Genomic DNA, 10323 nt, shown 5'->3' on the forward strand with positions numbered 1-10323 from the left:
CAGAGTGAAGGCGAAAAGAGGGAACAGGAGTCCCGATAGGAAGAATCTCAGTCTTGCTGGCATTGAGACAGAGATAATTGGAGGTGCACCAAGACAGGATGGCGGACAGGCCCCCGGGATGACAGAAGAAGTCAGAAGAGATGCAGAAGGTAGTCTGATGACGAGTTGGTTGCCATCTGCATGACACTGGAAGTGCAGGGAGAAAGTGGAGATAAGGTGAGAAAGAGAGGCAAGATAGATATTTAAGAGTCAAGGAGAAAGGATAGAGCCCTGGGGAACGCCACAAGTGGAGATAGAGGGGGTGAGGAGAAAGAACACAGGATGACCTGGGAGGGACGGTCAGTGAGGAAGGAGGCCAGCAAGTCCAGTGCCTGCTCTGGGATACCTAGGGTATCATGGAGCCGCTTTATGAGGATGAAATGGTTGACCGTGTCAAAAGCAGAGGAGGGAATCAAGTAGAATGAGAACAGCGGGTGAGTTGGAGTCCAGAGATTCAAGCAATTCTTTACGGGTGTTCAGGAGCGCCGTTCTGTGCCTCTGGATGCATCGGAATCCAGATTGATGGCCATGCAGGCAACCAACAAGCTCAGTATGCTGGGTCAGTTAGGAGACGACCAGCTTCTCCAGAAGTTTCCCAAGGAAGGGGTCGACAGAAGGCTTTGTCAAGAGGGGGCACACAAAGGAGTGCTTGACGGAAGAGGGGAAAGATCTGGTGCCAAGAGAGTGGTTACAGAAATCAGCGAGTGAAGGGGCAAAGGAACCGTTGTTGTCCTTAAACAACTCTAGTGACCTCGTCCGATGTGATAGTAGAGAAGGAGGAGAGGGTGGGTAAGGGAGAAGAAGGGGCCGAGGGTAGCAGGGGGAAGGGAGGACAATGAGGGAGGACGAGAGGGAACTCAGGATGTCCTGGGTTTTAGCTGTGAAGTGGATGGCCAGTGCAGTGCAGAAGGACTGGGAGGGAAAAGGCGAGGTAGAGACTGCAGATGAATTGGCAAGTTCTTTGCAGATTTTAAAGAGTTCAGCCGTGCTGTTAGAAGCTCCAGCGGGTGGTCCTGGATGTGAGCCCTCTTCTGAGAGCGAATGGAGAGATGATATTTCCTTTGGAGCAGGCAACAGGGCGGTTTATCAGAGCATGAGCTTGAGGTCTGCCACTTCCGTTCAGCAGCGCTGAACCTGCATTTCAGGGCTGATAGATCAGAGTCGTACCAAGTGTTACGCTTGGTGACAGGTTTCAGACAAATCCTCGTGACAGGGGCAAGATTATTGAGAGTGTTAGTGATAGCGAGAGGGATATTGTTGAGATCGGAGTCAATAGATGAGTCAGTAGTGGGAGGGGGGGTGTCGATGAAGGTGGAAGCGAATGCAGAAACTGACACTCGTTTAATTGAAATGAAAATGAAATGAAATGATATTTTATTTATATCGCGCTTGTACACAAGTGTTTCGAAGTGCGACCAAGCAAAGGAAGGGGAACAGGGGAGAACAAAACAACCATCTTACTAGGCCCAGTGACATTGAGAATACGCAGGTGCATGGGAACGGAAACAGAGACAGAATAAATAGTAACAAATAGAATAAATAAATAAATAAAGGCGTTACACAGTGGTAGTGCAGCCAGCAAGTGGCAAGTGCTAGGTTAAGCAGATAGGGTATATCTGATACATGCAAAAGAAAAGTAGATGGTGGATTGTATGGGTACAGCTACAGACCCCAGTACAAAGGGTGGCCTGGAGGCAGTGCAGGAGGGTGGCAGGGTGCGCAGGTACCTAGGCACGAAGGACAGTGGGTGGTCAGGTGCACAGTGCCAAGAGAGAAAGCAGATCAGCAGGGGAGAGAAGGGGGAAAGGCAGAAGAGGAAGGTCTTGAGGTGCTTCCGGAACCGGAGATGGTTCTCCTCAAGTTTTATAGTGGCAGGGAGGCTGTTCCAAAGGGAGGCCCCCGCCGAAGCCAGGAGTCTACCCCCAGCTCGTTTCTTTGAAAAAACGACTGACCCTGAGGGAGTTAGAAGTAGAGGAGCAAAGGGCTCGAGAGGGGAGGTATTTACGGAGGGATAGTTGAATGTATTTTGGACCCAGGCCCCAGAAAGCCTTGTGGACAATGCAGAGGGCTTTAAATGTAATCCTTGCAGCCACTGAGAGCCAATGAAAGGATTTCAGGGCTGGAGAGATACGATCCCAGGCCTTGAGGCCAAGGACAAGTCTTGCAGTCCTGTTCTGAATTAGTTGTAAAGGGCGGAGAGTGGAGGCAGGTAGATTTAGAAAGAGGATGTTACACTAGTCAAGCCTAGAGAGAACCAGAGCTGGAAGGATGCATTGGAAGGATGGAACCAAAGCATTGGAAGGATGTCCACAAACGAGTCTGGCAGAGCTGGGGAAGGTTCAGTCAGAGGGCCGAGAGGTCCCATGTGGGAGGAGAGGAAGGAGTGGTCAGACCAGGAGAGTGGGGTGGAGAGAGGCATCAAGAGCAAAAGATCAGAATGGATGAAGGCATCAAGAGTGTATTCAGTCGAGTGGGTAGGACCAGAGGAGATGATAGAGAAGGAGAGAGAGGTGCAGAGGTAAAGAGAGTGGATGCGGTGATTGAAGAATCAAGGTGGATGTTGAAGTCACCCAGAAGCAGGAGTTTACAGGTGGAAGTCAGGAGAGAGGAGGAGAAATCAGCCCATTCTGAAAGGAAAGAGGAAATAGGGCCCAGGGCTTTTAGATAGTGGCAATGGTCAAAGAGGAAGTAGGAGAGATGCCAATCTTGCAGACCAGGTTTTCAAATGAGGAGGAGGGCTGGGTGGGGATGAGGGAAGAAGGGGCCCACTCAGTTTAGATCAAAGCTACACCACTGCCAGCACAGTTGGGACAAGGCTTCAAGATGATGTTGAAGCCATCAGGGAGAAGGGAGTCAAAAGCAGTGACTGAGCTGACATTGAACTATGTCTCGTTGAGAGCGAGAATGTCAAGGTCAATGTCTTCAAGGCAGAGGCAGATGTCGGAAGAATGTTTGATAGTGGAACAAGCATTAAGTGTGGCTAAGTGAAGTCGGTCACTACCCTTGAAGGTTTTCCGAAGTGGGGGTGGTATACCAGTCAGAGGCAGTGAAGGAGGTGCTGAGAGAGAGAGGAAGAAGGGATAGCAGGAGTGGGAAGGAAGTTGATGAGAGATGGCAGGCACCAGTCAAAGACGAGGAGTTTGGGTTGATGATCCTGAGCCATGATAGTGCTATTGTGATAGACAATGATGATGCCCCTCAAGGATGAGAAGCCAGCCAAGAGAACGTCCCATCTAGTGCCACCATTAATGGGAGAGCACGAGGAAGGGGAGAGAGTGGAGATCAGATGTGGAGTCCAAAGGTCTGGAGAGGGGACAGAAAAGAGGATAGCAGTGACAATTTGCCATACATTTAAAAGGGCCTGGAACAGATAGGAAGCTGTTCTATGTGAGCCCAAGCTGCAAGGCCTTAGAAAACAGAAATGTGATGTTTATAGTGAGAAGCTATATAAATATAACCAGTGTCCTCTTCACTACTTGCAACACCGGACGTTTTTGACCTGGAGTGCACAAGACAGGAACACACAAAAAGGTTGTGAAATCTACGGTTACCGAAAGGCCTCTGCCTGGAAAGGGCTGGTAGAGCTGGAATAGAGCCCGACATGCATGCCATAGCACCAACTCAGCCCCAGCCCTTCCGTCTTCCCAGATATAAGGCCCCTATAGATCGGCATGTCTCTTTATAATGACTGTATATTGGCACTTTCCATGCCTCCCTGCCCCCCTCTTCTTCTTTGAGCCTCGCTTCAATACCCTATTTCTTCAATGTCCCCTTTTTACCCCAGAAATTGGCAAAAAAATAGCAACCAATGCCAATTTTCATGCATGTGAAACAGCCGATAAATATGCTGGCATGATGAAGGACGTAAAATATGGGGAACTGTGCGGCAAGTCTGGCGTTTAAAATGGCGAAGTCAATTAAGATTGTTTTTTGCAACACCCACACACTGCTGAACCACTCTTCCGCCTGCCCACCCCTCCACGTTTACCGCCATATAGGGGGAGAACAGGAACGCCATGGCCGGTGTTCTTGCGGCATTTTTGTTATCATTTGTTATTTGTTTTGACAGATGCACAATATTTAGAGAAGGGAACCTTATCTGATATGGTATATGATATGATATTTTATCTGTATCGCGCTCGTGCACAAGTGTTTCAGAGCGCGACTAGGCAAGGGAGGGAAACAGGGGAGAACACAACAACAACAACGATCTTACTAGGGCCAGTGACATTGAGAATGTGCACGTGCATGGGAATGGGAAAAGGGAAAAAGTGCATGGAAGGGGGAGAGTGGATAGTGGGGAGCAAAGATGAAACAGATAAATAATCTGACCGCAAACCATAAGTTCCACAGGACTTCATTTTTACAAGCATATCCTGAGCTTTGATACTGGCAGTGATGGGTGAACGACTAATGTTGACCTGATCAGGAACTATCAGGATCAGAGTTCCACTAATTTTAATTTTTACTCTTAGCAGTTCCACTACTTAATCCTATTCTGGCTGGGTTTTAACTGGCTACATCTTAGCCTGTGGGAGGCAGAGGAGGTCCTGCTAACTCTCATAAGAAATCTCTCCTCTCCCCCTACCTTTTTGGAAACCTGTCAAGTTCTAATATCAGGTTAAATGCTAAGACGTTATAGCTGATAAAGGTCCAACCCATTTGCAAGGGATGCTATTTTAATGCCAGGTATCTATGTAGGACATGACTCTTCATATCGCTTGAAAAGCATGTAGTTGTTTAGGAGCCTTAGGGACAACTTGCCTGGCCTTTTGCTATGCACTCCTGGGGGCCACTTCAATGGAACCTATTAGCAGACTGCAGGTAACTCAAAACTACTTATCTTCTGGACGTTGGAAAAGTGATCATTTCCAAACAAGCTGCTTTCAGGCTTCCAGGCATCTGTTCTGGCTTTCAGAAGAGCAGATAATTCAGTTTACAATTCTTTGCATCATCTTCAAATTCATCTAGGGGGCTGCTCATGCCCACCCGAAGGACACCATCACACAGTGTAACACAGGATGGAACCTCAGGTCTGTGAAGGAGCGCAGCCTATTCAACCAGTGGTTATCAGGTATGTCCCCATACATAATGTCGCCGGGAAAAGCCATTGCCGACATTATATATGGTGACATTATGTATGGGGACGATTTGCAATGTTCAATGTAATAATGTCGCTGGAAAAAACAGCAACTTTTTTGTCAGGAGACATTTGTGCAGGGACATTACATGGAACCATCCAGAACACTCTGTCCAACCATAAGAGAGAAGATGTTCAGCCTTGGGATTCTGGCTTTACAATACATTTCCAAGTTCTATTCACGGCAGGAATGTGTTTCTAGTTTCAGGCCCCTGGTGAAGCAACATCTGTTCGGTGGGCGCAGCAGGTTAAAATCAGCAATTGGAGACAATATACTCATGTTCAGACTAACTTACTAAAAAAAAAAAAAAAAAAACAATACACTTAATAATAATAACAAACATTTGCATTAATATAGCGCTGTGAACCCTCAGGCATCTGAGCACTGCTTGTTATTACCCACGGTGTGTGGTGCTCATTTATTGACCTCGGAAGGATGAAAGGCTGAGTTGGGCTCTGATGCCAAAGCAAGTGCTCTACTCGCTGTGCTATCTGTCCGGCTACTTCACTATCAACCTGTCCTATTTCAACCCCAACCCGTTGACACATGATGCCCCGTGCTCCCGCCTATCCTTGCCTTCACCAAGAGCACTGTTCCACTACTTAGTGCGGCACACTTCTACCACCGGTGAACAGGAAGGTTTGGTCCTACTGATGGAGAAAACCTGCCTCCTTGGAGTGCATTAGAACTGAGAACTGTGCTGATTTCCCCATATTACCCAAGATGACCAAAAGAAATTGATCGAATGGGAGATTTGATCGCAGATCTAATCAAATATGATCATTGCGATCATATCCCCCATTCGAAACGGAATTATAGTGAACAAGGGGAGCGGGTGTTGCAGGGGAGTCCCCCGCACCCTTGTTCGCTATACTGTCAGCAGGGGTTTTGGGGCTTGAGGGGGTGTTGAGCACCCCCGACCGCTCAAAATTTAAAACAAAAACAAAACAAAAAAGAAAAAGGGACCCTCCTGCATCAGACCCGCATTAGACGGACAGATATGATGCCGCAGGGGTGCAGGAGAAAAGGTGGAGGCGGCAGGGAGAAAAAAGGTAATTTGGGCAAGGGGGTGGGGAGTTTGAGGTATGGCATGATTGGGTTGTTTTGCCAAAGTGAAAACAGATTAGCAACAAAATCTACCATGGTCAATTCCGCTGCAAATCTTTACACTTCGGTCAAACAACCCAAATCTGATTTCCCAGGTAACTGTCTGTCGGTGAATACTTTTCCCGTGGATGCACGCAGATATTGAGCTAATTGACACATTTGTAGTAAAATAACACAGGGATTAGCTCTGATATTAGTGAACATCAATTAGAGTTGAGCTTCAGCAGCAACCGTGTTAGTCCCAATATTGACGCTAGCCTGCAACCAATCAATTACAGATGTCAAAAAAGGCCATGTCATGTGAGCCACCTGAAGCCCGTATGAGATTTGTGTAAGGTTACCAGATGAATAAATATTATCTGGGACCGATGCACCAGACCTAGTGAACTGGGTGATCTCCAGCTCTTTAAGGTGAGTAGCAATCCCCTGGAGGTGGATCGGGATGCAGATTTTATTCACACATCAATAATCAAAACAGCTCAGGTAGTTTGGCAAAAGGGGAGTACATAAAATGTGGAGTACAACAAACGTCAGCTGTCGTACGATCCTCTTACTCTAAACATCTTAGTAGAAACGGAGGTTATATTGCATAACAGCGTCATCATTGACGTTGACCCAGGGTCGGATTGGCCCCTCTGCCTTTCGTCTCTGGCTGGGCCTAAATCTTCCCTGGGGGGTGGGGGGCAGTTTCTGGCCACGCCTGGGCCAGTTTTGAAAAAGAAAAAGAATAGAACATTTTTTTTTTTTTCAAAAAAGCCTCTCATCCTTCTTAGGTCAATAAATGAATACCAACACAACACAGGTTGGGTGATATTGTTTGCATATTTGTTCTATGAAAAGGAGCTTAAGCGTAAGTGCTATACAATAACATATTATCATTTGGCCTTGGACGTCTGCTTGGATTCACAGTAATTTGACAATATGGATCTATACACACAGCTATTAATGATACATATGGTGATCCATTCTTATATGAAATGTATATCACATTAGTGATATCATAACCATATTTTTCGTAGTGTACTTAGGAACAATACCATTTGATGCCACTTCCTGTTTTGCCAAGGGGTGAAACGTTGTGTTTCATCGCTTCCCAGGATGTTACTTTGTGGTGGGGTCAAAAGACATCACTTCCGGTTATATCATCAGAGGCCAAGGTTCGTGAGGGGTGGGCCACTTATTTGAGGCGAGGGGTGGGCCACTTTTTTTCGGTGACCGGGCCTCTTTCTAGTCCCAGTCCGACCCTGCGTTGACCTGAGTCACTACCTAAATGGAAAACTAGTAAAACCTATTGGAGGGAGTGATTGGTTCTAAGTGAATGTCTAAGCATAAGTTCCATATCAGTATAGAACCGTGAAGGAAAGTGATAGGGTGCATAACATCAGGTGGGGCAACTAAGCCCTCCCTAAAGATTGCCAATATGAACGGCACTAAATACATATTTGTCCATATGCATCTATAGAGGTATATATGTATATATATTTTGGTGCTTGTTGCGGTCTATCTATTATAAGATTAGAACTAGCGTCACAATCACTTTGCTGCTCGTGTTTCAAGTGCATCTGTACACGTGTAAAATTACTTAATATCTTCATCTGCTTTAAAACTAAAAACCACATTGTTTAATTATTACTTCTTCCCTCTCGTTGTCTACTTCTTTTCCTCCTCTCCAACAACTGCAATTCTCCTCTTGTAACTAAGTAATGACTTCACTGTATGTATAATAAGTCATTTTCAACTTCTGTAACAAGCGCCACAATGCCCATTGGGCTGCCTGTGAACTAAACAAATGTGAATAAATAAATAAATAAATAAATGGCACAAGCTTCTTCACCTTGACCCCAAGATGTCACTTATCCATTTAGCCCTCTTGACGCCTTATAGAATATCTGCATTCTCTGATCTCTGCATCTCTTCTGTGTGTGTCATCTCTTTCCCTGTGCCGTCACCATTCATCCTTGCCTTTCTGCTTCTTCAGGAGTCTCATTCAGATGGCCATCATATTGTCTTGCATGCAGGTACGGTTTTCTCAATGGGTACTTTACCTCCCAAACTCTCTTAGGTACTGGTATTCTTGTGGGTACTGCACAGAGCACACACTCTGCTCTTTGCTGGTTCATCTGTTCCGTATATGTCACATGCTTTAGTTCCCATTCTATAGGTAATATGGGTGGGGCAGTTGGAGGGGGAGTACTTGGCTCCTCTTCTACACTCCCCCGTCTGGGCGATTTATCGACCACTCCCTCATCATCCTTCATAGCTAGACATCCTTGTCTGAAGAATTGCTTCTTTGGCATCCATATCTTTATGACTCCTCTCAGGCAACCTGCTGATTTCACATGCTCATCTTTGTTCCATGTCATGAGCATGCACTGTCCACTTGGACTACAATAGATCCATCTTCCCACATATTTCTTGTGGTTCTTCGGGTACAGGAACTTTGTTCCATCAGGTGCATGAATACTGGCCTTCATAAAGTCTCTGATTTCTTCATCTGTTAGATCTTTGGGCTTCCATCCTGGCTCAACATCAATCATAATCTTCATCCTTATAGCTTTCTTTGCTGTCTTCCTGCACTGAAATTATTATCTTGATCACACAAAATCCAAGCAATACCAACATGATCAGGGCTACAAGAAATTTGAACATATCTGCCATCCATTGTGGAACCCAAGAGAAAAGTGATCCAAACCAGCTATCATCAGCAATGTCTTCTACTGTGTCTATCATTTGGCCATGGAGTTTTGTCAGCATGTCTATGGCCTCTGTCAATGTTCCATTCTCGTCATCATGAGAGGCTATGAACGTGCAACATGATTCTCCTATTTTTGCACAAACACCTCCATACACAGCTGTGATCATGTCCAAGATGTACCTGTTCTGGAGAGTCATCAGTCTTATGGCTCTCATCTCTTCTCTGATTGCATTGAACCCCTTTATAGTAGTGCTGATTGTCTGCAGCAATTCCCATCTAGTTATCTGAAGCCACTTTGTATTTGCTCCAACTTGGATTCTTGGCATAAAGATCAACGTGAACACTGAAAAAGTCTGGCTGAACAGTCTGTGCTCATATGGGATAGAATCAAAGGCTTCTATTGATTTGGCTGAGATATAGTTCTCTCTCTTTATCAGCTTCACAGATCTCTTCTTCCTCAGGTGAGCATCTGCTTTCGGGAAACTGTCAAGATTCAGGTACGTTTTTTGAATCACTAATGCTGGAACATGGACATATACTAATGTGCATATTCCTCCCCAGTCTTTATGTAGCCTTATGTAGGCCTTGGACCCACAAGCCCAATAATGAGCCATGATTACTGCTGTACCATGCACCATCCCTGATGTATCAAAGATACGATCACACTTTTGGATTTTCTCCAACTTTCCTTGTGCCATTACTTCTGAAACACAACCTTGAGCTTTCCAAAGGCACTATTTGCAGGAGTCCTCCTCTGTCTTCGACCCATGTCAATAGTTCAGAAAGTCTTGGCCATAATGATTTGCACACCTCTTGTACATTCAAAATAGTGGATACAGGATGATTAGTTAACATCCATGCTCTGCAGATCACCACTCCATTCTCCCAGCCATCTGGTGATAATACTGATCCCCAGATCTGCATCTGACCTCTGGTCTTCCACATCCAAATTTCGTCTGCAGATTTTCCTGCGGTCTCTAATTTTTTGTTCACTACCCTTCTGATTTCAGCTCCTTTCACTCCAGGGTTTTCATATCTAATCATGATACTCCTTGTTTTTCCATTGTTTCTTGTCTTTATATCTTGGATATAATCATCTTCATCTTAATCTGTCCCTTCAGTTGCCCATTTGAGAGACGCACCACTTCCCATGAACTGATCTCTGATCTTGCAAAGTGCTATATGCGAAAGACAATGTGCTGTGTGCACCTCTATTTCAACAGCTATTAATATTTTTGACTTCACCATGCTGTGTGGCAGAAGTGCACATACAAAGCATTCCTCCTTTGAAGTGCTTCTCCCAACTTCCTTCATGTGTTGGTACCATATGTTATTCCCCAG

The sequence above is a fragment of the Ambystoma mexicanum genome, chromosome 11 (assembly GCF_040938575.1).
Source record: "Ambystoma mexicanum isolate Mex_15411 chromosome 11, UKY_AmexF1_1, whole genome shotgun sequence".
NCBI lineage: Eukaryota > Metazoa > Chordata > Amphibia > Caudata > Ambystomatidae > Ambystoma > Ambystoma mexicanum.